General features: G+C 38.9%; 1 long non-coding RNA gene across 1 annotated transcript; it reads right to left on the reverse strand.

Annotated features, from left to right (window-relative positions):
- Nucleotides 1–14,359: 14,359 nt before the first annotated feature.
- LOC123729642 (uncharacterized) lies at nucleotides 14,360–17,088 on the reverse strand. Its single transcript, XR_006761270.1, has 2 exons — nucleotides 16,812–17,088; nucleotides 14,360–14,488 (listed from the first exon to the last, which is right to left on the reverse strand). It is a non-coding gene; the product is annotated as an uncharacterized lncRNA (long non-coding RNA).
- Nucleotides 17,089–18,417: the final 1,329 nt, after the last annotated feature.

Consider the following 18,417-nt stretch of genomic DNA (forward strand, 5'->3'; position numbering starts at 1 on the left):
CAGAATGTCATCACTGATAGGGTTATAATACAACCAGAATGTCATCACTGATAGGGTTATAATACAACCAGAATGTCATCACTGATAGGGTTATAATACAACCAGAATGTCATCACTGATAGGGTTATAATACAACCAGAATGTCATCACTGATAGGGTTATAATACAACCAGAATGTCATCACTGATAGGGTTATAATACAACCAGAATGTCATCACTGATAGGGTTATAATACAACCAGAATGTCATCACTGATAGGGTTATAATACAACCAGAATGTCATCACTGATAGGGTTATAATACAACCAGAATGTCATCACTGATAGGGTTATAATACAACCAGAATGTCATCACTGATAGGGTTATAATACAACCAGAATGTCATCACTGAAGGGTTATAATACAACCAGAATGTCATCACTGATAGGGTTATAATACAACCAGAATGTCATCACTGATAGGGTTATAATACAACCAGAATGTCATCACTGATAGGGTTATAATACAACCAGAATGTCATCACTGATAGGGTTATAATACAACCAGAATGTCATCACTGATAGGGTTATAATACAACCAGAATGTCATCACTGATAGGGTTATAATACAACCAGAATGTCATCACTGATAGGGTTATAATACAACCAGAATGTCATCACTGATAGGGTTATAATACAACCAGAATGTCATCACTGATAGGGTTATAATACAACCAGAATGTCATCACTGATAGGGTTATAATACAACCAGAATGTCATCACTGATAGGGTTATAATACAACCAGAATGTCATCACTGATAGGGTTATAATACAACCAGAATGTCATCACTGATAGGGTTATAATACAACCAGAATGTCATCACTGATAGGGTTATAATACAACCAGAATGTCATCACTGATAGGGTTATAATACAACCAGAATGTCATCACTGATAGGGTTATAATACAACCAGAATGTCATCACTGATAGGGTTATAATACAACCAGAATGTCATCACTGATAGGGTTATAATACAACCAGAATGTCATCACTGATAGGGTTATAATACAACCAGAATGTCATCACTGATAGGGTTATAATACAACCAGAATGTCATCACTGATAGGGTTATAATACAACCAGAATGTCATCACTGAGGGTTATAATACAACCAGAATGTCATCACTGATAGGGTTATAATACAACCAGAATGTCATCACTGATAGGGTTATAATACAACCAGAATGTCATCACTGAGGGTTATAATACAACCAGAATGTCATCACTGATAGGGTTATAATACAACCAGAATGTCATCACTGATAGGGTTATAATACAACCAGAATGTCATCACTGATAGGGTTATAATACAACCAGAATGTCATCACTGATAGGGTTATAATACAACCAGAATGTCATCACTGATAGGGTTATAATACAACCAGAATGTCATCACTGATAGGGTTATAATACAACCAGAATGTCATCACTGATAGGGTTATAATACAACCAGAATGTCATCACTGAGGGTTATAATACAACCAGAATGTCATCACTGATAGGGTTATAATACAACCAGAATGTCATCACTGATAGGGTTATAATACAACCAGAATGTCATCACTGATAGGGTTATAATACAACCAGAATGTCATCACTGATAGGGTTATAATACAACCAGAATGTCATCACTGATAGGGTTATAATACAACCAGAATGTCATCACTGATAGGGTTATAATACAACCAGAATGTCATCACTGATAGGGTTATAATACAACCAGAATGTCATCACTGATAGGGTTATAATACAACCAGAATGTCATCACTGATAGGGTTATAATACAACCAGAATGTCATCACTGATAGGGTTATAATACAACCAGAATGTCATCACTGATAGGGTTATAATACAACCAGAATGTCATCACTGATAGGGTTATAATACAACCAGAATGTCATCACTGATAGGGTTATAATACAACCAGAATGTCATCACTGATAGGGTTATAATACAACCAGAATGTCATCACTGATAGGGTTATAATACAACCAGAATGTCATCACTGATAGGGTTATAATACAACCAGAATGTCATCACTGATAGGGTTATAATACAACCAGAATGTCATCACTGATAGGGTTATAATACAACCAGAATGTCATCACTGATAGGGTTATAATACAACCAGAATGTCATCACTGATAGGGTTATAATACAACCAGAATGTCATCACTGATAGGGTTATAATACAACCAGAATGTCATCACTGATAGGGTTATAATACAACCAGAATGTCATCACTGATAGGGTTATAATACAACCAGAATGTCATCACTGATAGGGTTATAATACAACCAGAATGTCATCACTGATAGGGTTATAATACAACCAGAATGTCATCACTGATAGGGTTATAATACAACCAGAATGTCATCACTGATAGGGTTATAATACAACCAGAATGTCATCACTGATAGGGTTATAATACAACCAGAATGTCATCACTGATAGGGTTATAATACAACCAGAATGTCATCACTGATAGGGTTATAATACAACCAGAATGTCATCACTGATAGGGTTATAATACAACCAGAATGTCATCACTGATAGGGTTATAATACAACCAGAATGTCATCACTGATAGGGTTATAATACAACCAGAATGTCATCACTGATAGGGTTATAATACAACCAGAATGTCATCACTGTAGGGTTATAATACAACCAGAATGTCATCACTGATAGGGTTATAATACAACCAGAATGTCATCACTGATAGGGTTATAATACAACCAGAATGTCATCACTGATAGGGTTATAATACAACCAGAATGTCATCACTGATAGGGTTATAATACAACCAGAATGTCATCACTGATAGGGTTATAATACAACCAGAATGTCATCACTGATAGGGTTATAATACAACCAGAATGTCATCACTGATAGGGTTATAATACAACCAGAATGTCATCACTGATAGGGTTATAATACAACCAGAATGTCATCACTGATAGGGTTATAATACAACCAGAATGTCATCACTGATAGGGTTATAATACAACCAGAATGTCATCACTGATAGGGTTATAATACAACCAGAATGTCATCACTGATAGGGTTATAATACAACCAGAATGTCATCACTGATAGGGTTATAATACAACCAGAATGTCATCACTGATAGGGTTATAATACAACCAGAATGTCATCACTGATAGGGTTATAATACAACCAGAATGTCATCACTGATAGGGTTATAATACAACCAGAATGTCATCACTGATAGGGTTATAATACAACCAGAATGTCATCACTGATAGGGTTATAATACAACCAGAATGTCATCACTGATAGGGTTATAATACAACCAGAATGTCATCACTGATAGGGTTATAATACAACCAGAATGTCATCACTGATAGGGTTATAATACAACCAGAATGTCATCACTGATAGGGTTATAATACAACCAGAATGTCATCACTGATAGGGTTATAATACAACCAGAATGTCATCACTGATAGGGTTATAATACAACCAGAATGTCATCACTGATAGGGTTATAATACAACCAGAATGTCATCACTGATAGGGTTATAATACAACCAGAATGTCATCACTGATAGGGTTATAATACAACCAGAATGTCATCACTGATAGGGTTATAATACAACCAGAATGTCATCACTGATAGGGTTATAATACAACCAGAATGTCATCACTGATAGGGTTATAATACAACCAGAATGTCATCACTGATAGGGTTATAATACAACCAGAATGTCATCACTGATAGGGTTATAATACAACCAGAATGTCATCACTGATAGGGTTATAATACAACCAGAATGTCATCACTGATAGGGTTATAATACAACCAGAATGTCATCACTGATAGGGTTATAATACAACCAGAATGTCATCACTGATAGGGTTATAATACAACCAGAATGTCATCACTGATAGGGTTATAATACAACCAGAATGTCATCACTGATAGGGTTATAATACAACCAGAATGTCATCACTGATAGGGTTATAATACAACCAGAATGTCATCACTGATAGGGTTATAATACAACCAGAATGTCATCACTGATAGGGTTATAATACAACCAGAATGTCATCACTGATAGGGTTATAATACAACCAGAATGTCATCACTGATAGGGTTATAATACAACCAGAATGTCATCACTGATAGGGTTATAATACAACCAGAATGTCATCACTGATAGGGTTATAATACAACCAGAATGTCATCACTGATAGGGTTATAATACAACCAGAATGTCATCACTGATAGGGTTATAATACAACCAGAATGTCATCACTGATAGGGTTATAATACAACCAGAATGTCATCACTGATAGGGTTATAATACAACCAGAATGTCATCACTGATAGGGTTATAATACAACCAGAATGTCATCACTGATAGGGTTATAATACAACCAGAATGTCATCACTGATAGGGTTATAATACAACCAGAATGTCATCACTGATAGGGTTATAATACAACCAGAATGTCATCACTGATAGGGTTATAATACAACCAGAATGTCATCACTGATAGGGTTATAATACAACCAGAATGTCATCACTGATAGGGTTATAATACAACCAGAATGTCATCACTGATAGGGTTATAATACAACCAGAATGTCATCACTGATAGGGTTATAATACAACCAGAATGTCATCACTGATAGGGTTATAATACAACCAGAATGTCATCACTGATAGGGTTATAATACAACCAGAATGTCATCACTGATAGGGTTATAATACAACCAGAATGTCATCACTGAGGGTTATAATACAACCAGAATGTCATCACTGATAGGGTTATAATACAACCAGAATGTCATCACTGATAGGGTTATAATACAACCAGAATGTCATCACTGATAGGGTTATAATACAACCAGAATGTCATCACTGATAGGGTTATAATACAACCAGAATGTCATCACTGATAGGGTTATAATACAACCAGAATGTCATCACTGATAGGGTTATAATACAACCAGAATGTCATCACTGATAGGGTTATAATACAACCAGAATGTCATCACTGATAGGGTTATAATACAACCAGAATGTCATCACTGATAGGGTTATAATACAACCAGAATGTCATCACTGATAGGGTTATAATACAACCAGAATGTCATCACTGATAGGGTTATAATACAACCAGAATGTCATCACTGATAGGGTTATAATACAACCAGAATGTCATCACTGATAGGGTTATAATACAACCAGAATGTCATCACTGATAGGGTTATAATACAACCAGAATGTCATCACTGATAGGGTTATAATACAACCAGAATGTCATCACTGATAGGGTTATAATACAACCAGAATGTCATCACTGATAGGGTTATAATACAACCAGAATGTCATCACTGATAGGGTTATAATACAACCAGAATGTCATCACTGATAGGGTTATAATACAACCAGAATGTCATCACTGATAGGGTTATAATACAACCAGAATGTCATCACTGATAGGGTTATAATACAACCAGAATGTCATCACTGATAGGGTTATAATACAACCAGAATGTCATCACTGATAGGGTTATAATACAACCAGAATGTCATCACTGATAGGGTTATAATACAACCAGAATGTCATCACTGATAGGGTTATAATACAACCAGAATGTCATCACTGATAGGGTTATAATACAACCAGAATGTCATCACTGATAGGGTTATAATACAACCAGAATGTCATCACTGATAGGGTTATAATACAACCAGAATGTCATCACTGATAGGGTTATAATACAACCAGAATGTCATCACTGATAGGGTTATAATACAACCAGAATGTCATCACTGATAGGGTTATAATACAACCAGAATGTCATCACTGATAGGGTTATAATACAACCAGAATGTCATCACTGATAGGGTTATAATACAACCAGAATGTCATCACTGATAGGGTTATAATACAACCAGAATGTCATCACTGATAGGGTTATAATACAACCAGAATGTCATCACTGATAGGGTTATAATACAACCAGAATGTCATCACTGATAGGGTTATAATACAACCAGAATGTCATCACTGATAGGGTTATAATACAACCAGAATGTCATCACTGATAGGGTTATAATACAACCAGAATGTCATCACTGATAGGGTTATAATACAACCAGAATGTCATCACTGATAGGGTTATAATACAACCAGAATGTCATCACTGATAGGGTTATAATACAACCAGAATGTCATCACTGATAGGGTTATAATACAACCAGAATGTCATCACTGATAGGGTTATAATACAACCAGAATGTCATCACTGATAGGGTTATAATACAACCAGAATGTCATCACTGATAGGGTTATAATACAACCAGAATGTCATCACTGATAGGGTTATAATACAACCAGAATGTCATCACTGATAGGGTTATAATACAACCAGAATGTCATCACTGATAGGGTTATAATACAACCAGAATGTCATCACTGATAGGGTTATAATACAACCAGAATGTCATCACTGATAGGGTTATAATACAACCAGAATGTCATCACTGATAGGGTTATAATACAACCAGAATGTCATCACTGATAGGGTTATAATACAACCAGAATGTCATCACTGATAGGGTTATAATACAACCAGAATGTCATCACTGATAGGGTTATAATACAACCAGAATGTCATCACTGATAGGGTTATAATACAACCAGAATGTCATCACTGATAGGGTTATAATACAACCAGAATGTCATCACTGATAGGGTTATAATACAACCAGAATGTCATCACTGATAGGGTTATAATACAACCAGAATGTCATCACTGATAGGGTTATAATACAACCAGAATGTCATCACTGATAGGGTTATAATACAACCAGAATGTCATCACTGATAGGGTTATAATACAACCAGAATGTCATCACTGATAGGGTTATAATACAACCAGAATGTCATCACTGATAGGGTTATAATACAACCAGAATGTCATCACTGATAGGGTTATAATACAACCAGAATGTCATCACTGATAGGGTTATAATACAACCAGAATGTCATCACTGATAGGGTTATAATACAACCAGAATGTCATCACTGATAGGGTTATAATACAACCAGAATGTCATCACTGATAGGGTTATAATACAACCAGAATGTCATCACTGATAGGGTTATAATACAACCAGAATGTCATCACTGATAGGGTTATAATACAACCAGAATGTCATCACTGATAGGGTTATAATACAACCAGAATGTCATCACTGATAGGGTTATAATACAACCAGAATGTCATCACTGATAGGGTTATAATACAACCAGAATGTCATCACTGATAGGGTTATAATACAACCAGAATGTCATCACTGATAGGGTTATAATACAACCAGAATGTCATCACTGATAGGGTTATAATACAACCAGAATGTCATCACTGATAGGGTTATAATACAACCAGAATGTCATCACTGATAGGGTTATAATACAACCAGAATGTCATCACTGATAGGGTTATAATACAACCAGAATGTCATCACTGATAGGGTTATAATACAACCAGAATGTCATCACTGATAGGGTTATAATACAACCAGAATGTCATCACTGATAGGGTTATAATACAACCAGAATGTCATCACTGATAGGGTTATAATACAACCAGAATGTCATCACTGATAGGGTTATAATACAACCAGAATGTCATCACTGATAGGGTTATAATACAACCAGAATGTCATCACTGATAGGGTTATAATACAACCAGAATGTCATCACTGATAGGGTTATAATACAACCAGAATGTCATCACTGATAGGGTTATAATACAACCAGAATGTCATCACTGATAGGGTTATAATACAACCAGAATGTCATCACTGATAGGGTTATAATACAACCAGAATGTCATCACTGATAGGGTTATAATACAACCAGAATGTCATCACTGATAGGGTTATAATACAACCAGAATGTCATCACTGATAGGGTTATAATACAACCAGAATGTCATCACTGATAGGGTTATAATACAACCAGAATGTCATCACTGATAGGGTTATAATACAACCAGAATGTCATCACTGATAGGGTTATAATACAACCAGAATGTCATCACTGATAGGGTTATAATACAACCAGAATGTCATCACTGATAGGGTTATAATACAACCAGAATGTCATCACTGATAGGGTTATAATACAACCAGAATGTCATCACTGATAGGGTTATAATACAACCAGAATGTCATCACTGATAGGGTTATAATACAACCAGAATGTCATCACTGATAGGGTTATAATACAACCAGAATGTCATCACTGATAGGGTTATAATACAACCAGAATGTCATCACTGATAGGGTTATAATACAACCAGAATGTCATCACTGATAGGGTTATAATACAACCAGAATGTCATCACTGATAGGGTTATAATACAACCAGAATGTCATCACTGATAGGGTTATAATACAACCAGAATGTCATCACTGATAGGGTTATAATACAACCAGAATGTCATCACTGATAGGGTTATAATACAACCAGAATGTCATCACTGATAGGGTTATAATACAACCAGAATGTCATCACTGATAGGGTTATAATACAACCAGAATGTCATCACTGATAGGGTTATAATACAACCAGAATGTCATCACTGATAGGGTTATAATACAACCAGAATGTCATCACTGATAGGGTTATAATACAACCAGAATGTCATCACTGATAGGGTTATAATACAACCAGAATGTCATCACTGATAGGGTTATAATACAACCAGAATGTCATCACTGATAGGGTTATAATACAACCAGAATGTCATCACTGATAGGGTTATAATACAACCAGAATGTCATCACTGATAGGGTTATAATACAACCAGAATGTCATCACTGATAGGGTTATAATACAACCAGAATGTCATCACTGATAGGGTTATAATACAACCAGAATGTCATCACTGATAGGGTTATAATACAACCAGAATGTCATCACTGAGGGTTATAATACAACCAGAATGTCATCACTGATAGGGTTATAATACAACCAGAATGTCATCACTGAGGGTTATAATACAACCAGAATGTCATCACTGATAGGGTTATAATACAACCAGAATGTCATCACTGATAGGGTTATAATACAACCAGAATGTCATCACTGATAGGGTTATAATACAACCAGAATGTCATCACTGATAGGGTTATAATACAACCAGAATGTCATCACTGATAGGGTTATAATACAACCAGAATGTCATCACTGATAGGGTTATAATACAACCAGAATGTCATCACTGATAGGGTTATAATACAACCAGAATGTCATCACTGATAGGGTTATAATACAACCAGAATGTCATCACTGATAGGGTTATAATACAACCAGAATGTCATCACTGATAGGGTTATAATACAACCAGAATGTCATCACTGATAGGGTTATAATACAACCAGAATGTCATCACTGATAGGGTTATAATACAACCAGAATGTCATCACTGATAGGGTTATAATACAACCAGAATGTCATCACTGATAGGGTTATAATACAACCAGAATGTCATCACTGATAGGGTTATAATACAACCAGAATGTCATCACTGATAGGGTTATAATACAACCAGAATGTCATCACTGATAGGGTTATAATACAACCAGAATGTCATCACTGAGGGTTATAATACAACCAGAATGTCATCACTGATAGGGTTATAATACAACCAGAATGTCATCACTGATAGGGTTATAATACAACCAGAATGTCATCACTGAGGGTTATAATACAACCAGAATGTCATCACTGATAGGGTTATAATACAACCAGAATGTCATCACTGATAGGGTTATAATACAACCAGAATGTCATCACTGATAGGGTTATAATACAACCAGAATGTCATCACTGATAGGGTTATAATACAACCAGAATGTCATCACTGATAGGGTTATAATACAACCAGAATGTCATCACTGATAGGGTTATAATACAACCAGAATGTCATCACTGATAGGGTTATAATACAACCAGAATGTCATCACTGATAGGGTTATAATACAACCAGAATGTCATCACTGATAGGGTTATAATACAACCAGAATGTCATCACTGATAGGGTTATAATACAACCAGAATGTCATCACTGATAGGGTTATAATACAACCAGAATGTCATCACTGATAGGGTTATAATACAACCAGAATGTCATCACTGATAGGGTTATAATACAACCAGAATGTCATCACTGATAGGGTTATAATACAACCAGAATGTCATCACTGATAGGGTTATAATACAACCAGAATGTCATCACTGAGAGGGTTATAATACAACCAGAATGTCATCACTGATAGGGTTATAATACAACCAGAATGTCATCACTGATAGGGTTATAATACAACCAGAATGTCATCACTGATAGGGTTATAATACAACCAGAATGTCATCACTGATAGGGTTATAATACAACCAGAATGTCATCACTGAGGGTTATAATACAACCAGAATGTCATCACTGATAGGGTTATAATACAACCAGAATGTCATCACTGATAGGGTTATAATACAACCAGAATGTCATCACTGATAGGGTTATAATACAACCAGAATGTCATCACTGATAGGGTTATAATACAACCAGAATGTCATCACTGAAGGGTTATAATACAACCAGAATGTCATCACTGATAGGGTTATAATACAACCAGAATGTCATCACTGATAGGGTTATAATACAACCAGAATGTCATCACTGATAGGGTTATAATACAACCAGAATGTCATCACTGATAGGGTTATAATACAACCAGAATGTCATCACTGATAGGGTTATAATACAACCAGAATGTCATCACTGATAGGGTTATAATACAACCAGAATGTCATCACTGATAGGGTTATAATACAACCAGAATGTCATCACTGATAGGGTTATAATACAACCAGAATGTCATCACTGAGGGTTATAATACAACCAGAATGTCATCACTGATAGGGTTATAATACAACCAGAATGTCATCACTGATAGGGTTATAATACAACCAGAATGTCATCACTGATAGGGTTATAATACAACCAGAATGTCATCACTGATAGGGTTATAATACAACCAGAATGTCATCACTGATAGGGTTATAATACAACCAGAATGTCATCACTGATAGGGTTATAATACAACCAGAATGTCATCACTGATAGGGTTATAATACAACCAGAATGTCATCACTGAGGGTTATAATACAACCTTCCTCTGACACCGCCTGGTATAGAGGTCCTGGATGTCAGGAAGCTTGGCTCCAGTGATGTACTAGGCCGTATGCACTACCCTCTGTAGCGCCTTACCGTCAGATAAAGAGCAATTTTCAGACCAGGCGGTGATGCAACCCGTCAGGATGCTCTTGGTGGTGCAGCTGTTTACCTTTTTGAGGATCTGGGGACCCATGCCAAATCTTTTCAATCTCCTGAGGGGGAAAAGGTGTTGTCGTGCCCTCTCTTAACAACTGTATTGATGTGTTTGGACCACAAAGGCTCGTTGGTGATGTGGACACAAAGGAACTTGAAACTCTCGACCCATTCCACTTCAGGCCCATCGATGTTAATGGGGGCCTGTTCGGCCCTCCTTTTCCAATAGTCCAAGATTATCTCCTTTGTCTTCCTCACATTGAGGGAGAGGTTGTTGTCCTGGCAACACACTGCCAGGTCTCTGACCTCCTCCCTATAGGCTGTCTCATCATTGTCAGTGATCAGGCCTACCACTGTTGTGTCATCAGCAAACTTAATGATGGTGCCACACAGTCGTGGGTGAACAGGGGGTACAGCAGGGGACTAAGCACGCACCCCTGAGGGGCCCCCACGTTGAGGACCCTTACCACTTGGGGGCGGCCCGTCAGGAAGTCCAGGATCCAGTTGCAGAGGGTGGTGTTCAGTCCCAGGGTCCTTAGCTCAGTGATGAGCTTGAGGGAACGATGGTGTTGAACGCTAAGCTGTAGTCAATGAACAGCATTCTCACACAGGTGTTCCTTTTGTCCAGGTGTGAAAAGGCAGTGTGGAGTGCAATAGAGATTGCATCATCTGTGGATCTGTTGGGGCGGTATGCAAATTGGAGTGGGTCTAGGGTTTCTGTGATAATGGTGTTGATGTAAGCCATGATCAGCCTTTCACAGCACTTCATGGCTACAGATGTGAGTGCTTCGGGTTGGTAGTCATTTAGGCAGGTTACCTTAGTGTTCTTGGGCACAGGCACTATGGTGGTCTGCTTAAAACATGTTGGTATTACAGACTCAGACAGGGACATGTAGAAAATGTCAGTGAATACACTTGCCAGTTGGTCAGCGCATGCTCTGAGGACACATCCTGGTAATCCATCTGACCCTGCGGCCTTGTGAATGTTGACCTGTTTAAAGGTCTTGCTCACATCGGCTACAGAGAGCGTGATCACACAGTCGTCCGGAACAACTGATGCTCTCGTGCATGTTTCAGTGTTACTTGCCTCGAAGCGAGCATAGAAGTAATTGAGCTTGTCTGTTAGGCTGGTGTCACTGGGCAGCTCGCAACTGTGCTTCCCTTTGTAGTCTATAATAGTTTGCAAGCCCTGCCACATCCGACGAGTGCCGGAACTGGTGTAGCACGATTTGATCTTAGTCCTGTATTGACTCTTTGCCTGTTTGATGGCTCGTCGGAGGGCATAGCAGGATTTCTTATAAGCTTCTGGATTAGAGTCCCGCTCCTTGAAAGCGGCAGCTCTAGACTTAGCTCAGTGAGGATGTTGCCTGTAATCCATGGCTTCTGGTTGGGGTATGTACGTCCAGTCACTGTGGGGACAATTTCATCGATGCACTTATTGATGAAGCAAGTGACTGATGTGGTGTATTCCTCAATGCCATTGTAAGAATCCCGGAACATATTCCAGTCTGTGCAGCAAAACAGTCCTGTAGTTTAGCATCTGGTTCATCTGACCACTTTTCTATTGACCGAGTCACTGGTGCTTCCTGCTTTAATTTTTGCTTGTAAGCAGAAGGATAGAACTATGGTCAGATTTGCCAAATGGAGGGAGAGATTTGTCTGCGTCTTAATCGTAGATCGTCCAGTTTGTTTTCCAATGATTGTACGTTGGCCAAAAATACGGAGGTGGTTTACCCACTCGTCTGCGAATGCTTACAAGTCACCCCGTCCTCCACCCCCTTTTTCTCCATCTTTTCCTCATGCCGATGACGGGGATTTGGGCCTTGTCTTGACAAAGCAGGATATTCTTTGCGTCAGACTCAGTAAAGAAAGCATCTTCGTCCAGTTCGAGGTGACTAATCGCTGTTTTGATATCCAGAAGCTCTTTTCCGTCATAAGAGACGGTAGCAGCAACATTATGTACAAAATGATTTACAAACAAAGCAAAAAAACAAACCAAATAGCAGTGTTGGTGAGGGGCCAGTAAAATGGCAGCTATCCCTTCCGGCACCATTATTATAGATACAACCATAATGTATTTATGGTTTTAGTTCTGCTTGCACATGTCACTAAATGTTTAAACTTTTCACAGTATATTTGCCCAAAACATATAAGATTGAAACATTTACACAAAAATACAATGACTTTACTGATTCATGTGTATGGTTTATTGGGGTGATTTGTACATGAGGAATGATTTATATGTTTCATAAAGTGGTATAATATAATAAATAATGTTTTACTGTGTTACTAAGCCATGGTCCTATGAGGCCTTGTCAAAATTAGTGCACTACATATGGAATACAATGCCATTTGGGACACATTCTTCTATTGAGTCATGTCTATCCACCGGCTGTAGTGGGAGATGGTGGTGTATAAACCAGGCTTCTATTGAGTCATGGTCTTGTCTATCCACCGGCTGTAGTGGAAGATGGTGGTGTATAAATCAGGCTTCTATTGAGTCATGGTCCTGTCTATCCACTGGCTGTAGTGGGAGATGGTGTTGTATAAACCAGGCTTCTATTGAGTCATGGTTCTGTCTATCCACTGGCTGTAGTGGGAGATGGTGTATAAACCAGGCTTCTATTGAGTCATGGTTCTGTCTATCCACTGGCTGTAGTGGGAGATGGTGGTGTATAAACCAGGCTTCTATTGGTCCTGTCTATCCACTGGCTGTAGTGGGAGATGGTGTTGTATAAATCAGGCTTCTATTGAGTCATGGTCTTGTCTATCCACCGGCTGTAGTGGGAGATGGTGGTGTATAAATCAGGCTTCTATTGGGTCATGGTCCTGTCTATCCACTGGCTGTAGTGGGAGATGGTGTTGTATAAACCAGGCTTCTATTGAGTATGGTCTGTCTACAAGTAAAACCAGGCTTCTATTGAGTCATGGTTCTGTCTATCCACTGGCTGTAGTGGGAGATGGTGGTGTATAAACCAGGCTTCCTGCTGGATCCACACTTCTTCCCTCCATTTGAAGTGATCCCAACTGCCACACCATTATACAGGAGAGGACCTCCAGAATCACCCTGCGGATTCACACACACACACACACACACACACACACACACACACACACACACACACACACACACACACACACACACACACACACACATATATAATATGGAGATTCCTCAGACATCTAAAGGTTATTTCTGTCATTACATATATACTTTAACGCTGATTTTACAACCTATGAACACATTCATATTTACAGCATTGACCTGGGAAATAGATACAGGGGAGAGGAAGGGGAATGAATGAGGCAATTATAAATGAAAGTAGAAAATATTGAGACATTTTGGTTCTTTCTGTTTATCGATACATCATCAGGAATTTATCAATAGAGGATGTAGACATATCCATATCCATGTAACTGGAAGATGTAGACTTATCCATGTAAATGGAAGATGTAGACAATATTGAAGATCTGGTAGACAGATGCCATACAACCTGGAATTAAAATAGATTTTGGGGGGGTTTGTATCATTTGATTTACACAACTACCACTTTGAAGATGCAAAATATTTTTTGTGAAACAAACAAGAAATAAGACAAAAAAACAGAACTTGAGCATGCATAACTATTCACCCCCCCACCCAAAGTCAATACTTTGTAGAGCCACCTTTTGCAGCAATTACAGCTGTAAGTCTCTTGGGATATGTCTCTATTAGCTTGGCACATCTAGCCACTGGGATTTTTGTCCATTCGTCAAAGCAAAACTGCTCCAGTGCCTTCAAGTTGGATGGGTTCCACTGGTGTACAGCAATCTTTAAGTCATACCACAGATTCTCAATTGGATTGAGGTCTGGGCGTTGCCTAGGCCATTCCAAGACATTTAAATGTTTCCCCTTAAACCACTCGAGTGTTGCTTTAGCAGTATGCTTATGGTCATTGTCATGACTAAAATGTAAATGTAAATCTCTGGACGACTGAAACAGGTTTCCCTCAAGAATTTCCATCCGTCATTCCTTCAATTCTGACCAGTTTCCCAGTCCCTGCTGATGAAAAATATCCCCACAGCATGACGCTGCCACCATCATGCTTCACTGTGGGGATGGAGCTCTCGGGGTGATGAGAGGTGTTGGGTTTGCGCCAGACATAACACTTTCCTTGATGGCCAAAAAGCTCAATTTTAGTCTCATCTGACCAGAGTAGCTTCTTCCATATGTTTGGGGAGTCTCCCACATGCCTTTTGGTGAACACCAAACGTGTTTGCTTATTTCTTTATTTAAGCAATGGCTTTTTTCTTTCCACTCTTCCGTAAAGCCCAGCTCTGTGGAGTGTACAGCTTAATGTGGTCCTATGGACAAATACTCCAATTTCTTCTGTGGAGCTCTGCAGCTCCTTCAGGGTTATCTTTGGTCTCTTTGTTGCCTCCCTGATTAATGCCCTCCTTGCCTGGTCTGTGAGTTTTGGTGGGCGGCCCTCTCTTGGCAGGTTTGTTGTTATGCCATATTCTTTCAATTTTGTTATAATGCACATCCGTGGGATGTTCAAAGTTTCTGATCTTTTTTTATAACCCAACCCTTTTTTTATAACCCAACCCTGATCTGTACTTCTCCACAACTTTGTCCCTGACCTGTTTGGAGAGCTCCTTGGTCTTCATGGTGTCGCTTGCTTGGTTTTACCACTTGCTTAGTGGTGTTGCAGACTCTGGGGCCTTTCAGAAAAGTTGTATATATACTGAGATCATGTGACAGATCATGTGACACTTAGATTGCACACAAGTGGACTTTATTTAACTAAATATGTGACTTCTGAAGGTAATTAGTTGCACCAGATCTTATTTAGGGGCTTCATAGCAAAGGGGTGAATACATATGCAAGCACCACTTTTCCAGTGTTTTTTTATTTATTTTATTTTTAACAAGTTTTTTTTCTCCATTTCACTTCACCAATTTGGACTATTTTGTGTATGTCCATTAAATGAAATAAACATAAAAATCAATTTAAATTACAGGTTGTAATGCAACAACATAGGAAAAACGCCAAAGGGGGTGAATACTTTTGCAAGGCACTGTAAAATTACGGATTATTATGTGGTGGACTTAAATCACAGGTGTCACTGCATGTGCTGGCAGCTACTTCCTACATTGGTTATGTCCCAACTTGGCACCCTACTTCCTACACAGTGCACTACTTCTGACCAAAAAAAGGAGTCAAAGTGGTCAAAAGTAGTGCACAATGACTGTAATAGGGTGCCAAAATGGAGGCAAAACCATAAGCTGGTCTTCAAACCATAAACTGTTGGATTTGGGTTGAATTGACCTGACAGTAAAAGGGGACTGACACAGAGGAGAGAGCCAGAGACAGAGACAGACAGAGAGAAGACTGGTATGTAACTTACCTTGACCAAAGCAATGTCATTACTGAAGACGTATCTCTTCAGTAGGTCCTATGATTAAGTATAGTCTGGCCCAGGAGTGTGAAGGTGAACGGAAAGGCTGGAGCAACGAACCGCCCTTGCTGTCTCTGCCTTGCCGGTTCCCCTCTTTCCACTGGGATTCTCTGCCTCTAACCCTATTACAGGGGCTGAGTCACTGGCTTACTGGTGTTCTTCCATGCCGTCCATGGGAGGGGTGCGTCACTTGAGTGGGTTGAGTCACTGACGTGGTCTTCCTGTCTGGGTTGGCGCCCCCCCGTTGGGTTGTGCCATGGCGGAGATCGTTGTGGGCTATACTCGGCCTTGTCTTAGGACGGTAAGTTGGTGGTTGGAGACATCCCTCTAGTGGTGTGGGGGCTGTGCTTTGGCAAAGTGGGTGGGGTTATATCCTGCCTGTTTGGCCCTGTCCAGGGGTATCATCGGATGGGGCCACAGTGTCTTCTGATCCCTCCTGTCTCAGCCTCCAGTATTTATGCTGCAGTAGTTTATGTGTCGGGGGGCTAGGGTCAGTCTATTACATCTGGAGTATTTCTCTTGTCTTATCCGGTGTCCTGTGTGAATTTAAATATGCTCTCTCTAATTCTCTCTTTCTCTCTTTCTGTCTTTCTCTCGGAGGACCTGAGCCCTAGGACTATGCCTCAGGACTACCTGGCATGATGACTCCTTGCTGTCCCCAGTCCACCTGGCCGTGCTGCTGCTCCAGTTTCAACTGTTCTGCCTGCAGCTATGGAACCCTGACCTGTTCACCGGACGTGCTTGTTGCACCCTCGACAACTACTATGATTATTATTATTTGACCATGCTGGTTATTTATGAACATTTTAACATCTTGACCATGTTCAATTACAATATCCACCCTGCACAGCCAGAAGAGGACTGGCCACCCCTCATAGCCTGGTTCCTCTCTAGGTTTCTTCCTAGGTTTTTGGCCTTTCTAGCGAGTTTTTCCTAGGGAGTTTTTCCTAGCCACCGTGCTTCTTTCACATGCATTGCTTGCTGTTTGGGGTTTTAGGCTGGGTTTCTGTACAGCACTTTGAGATATCAGCTGATGTACGAAGGGCTATATAAATAAATTTGATTTAAATTTGATTTGATTATCATAGTTAGAGATGCTGAAATTGAAAACTTCAACAATGTTAAAGGTTTGTTTAGAATCCTCTGGTTCGCTCAGGGAGTGAGCTCCTAGGACGACCTTCCTCCCGTCTGACCTGTCAATCAAAACAAACAGCACAAACAAAGATCAGTTACAACAACTAAAACATGATGATGATGACCCTGAGAATAATTTCATCATCATCATCATCTTCATAAACATTTTAAATACATTGCCAAATTAATAATGTGCTGCAAAATGTAGTTAACTTCTCTGGGGTATGTGGGATGCTAGAGAAGGACACACTGCCAACAGCCAGTGAAATAGCAGGGCGGCAAAACAGCAAAAATCTCATAATTCAAATTTCTCAAACATAGAACTATTATATCCCATTTTAAAGATACACTTCTCGTTAATCCAACCACATTGTCCGATTTCAAAAAGGCTTTACGGCGAAAGCAAAACATTAGATTATGT

This window comes from Salmo salar, chromosome ssa01 (assembly GCF_905237065.1).
Source record: "Salmo salar chromosome ssa01, Ssal_v3.1, whole genome shotgun sequence".
Taxonomy (NCBI): domain Eukaryota; kingdom Metazoa; phylum Chordata; class Actinopteri; order Salmoniformes; family Salmonidae; genus Salmo; species Salmo salar.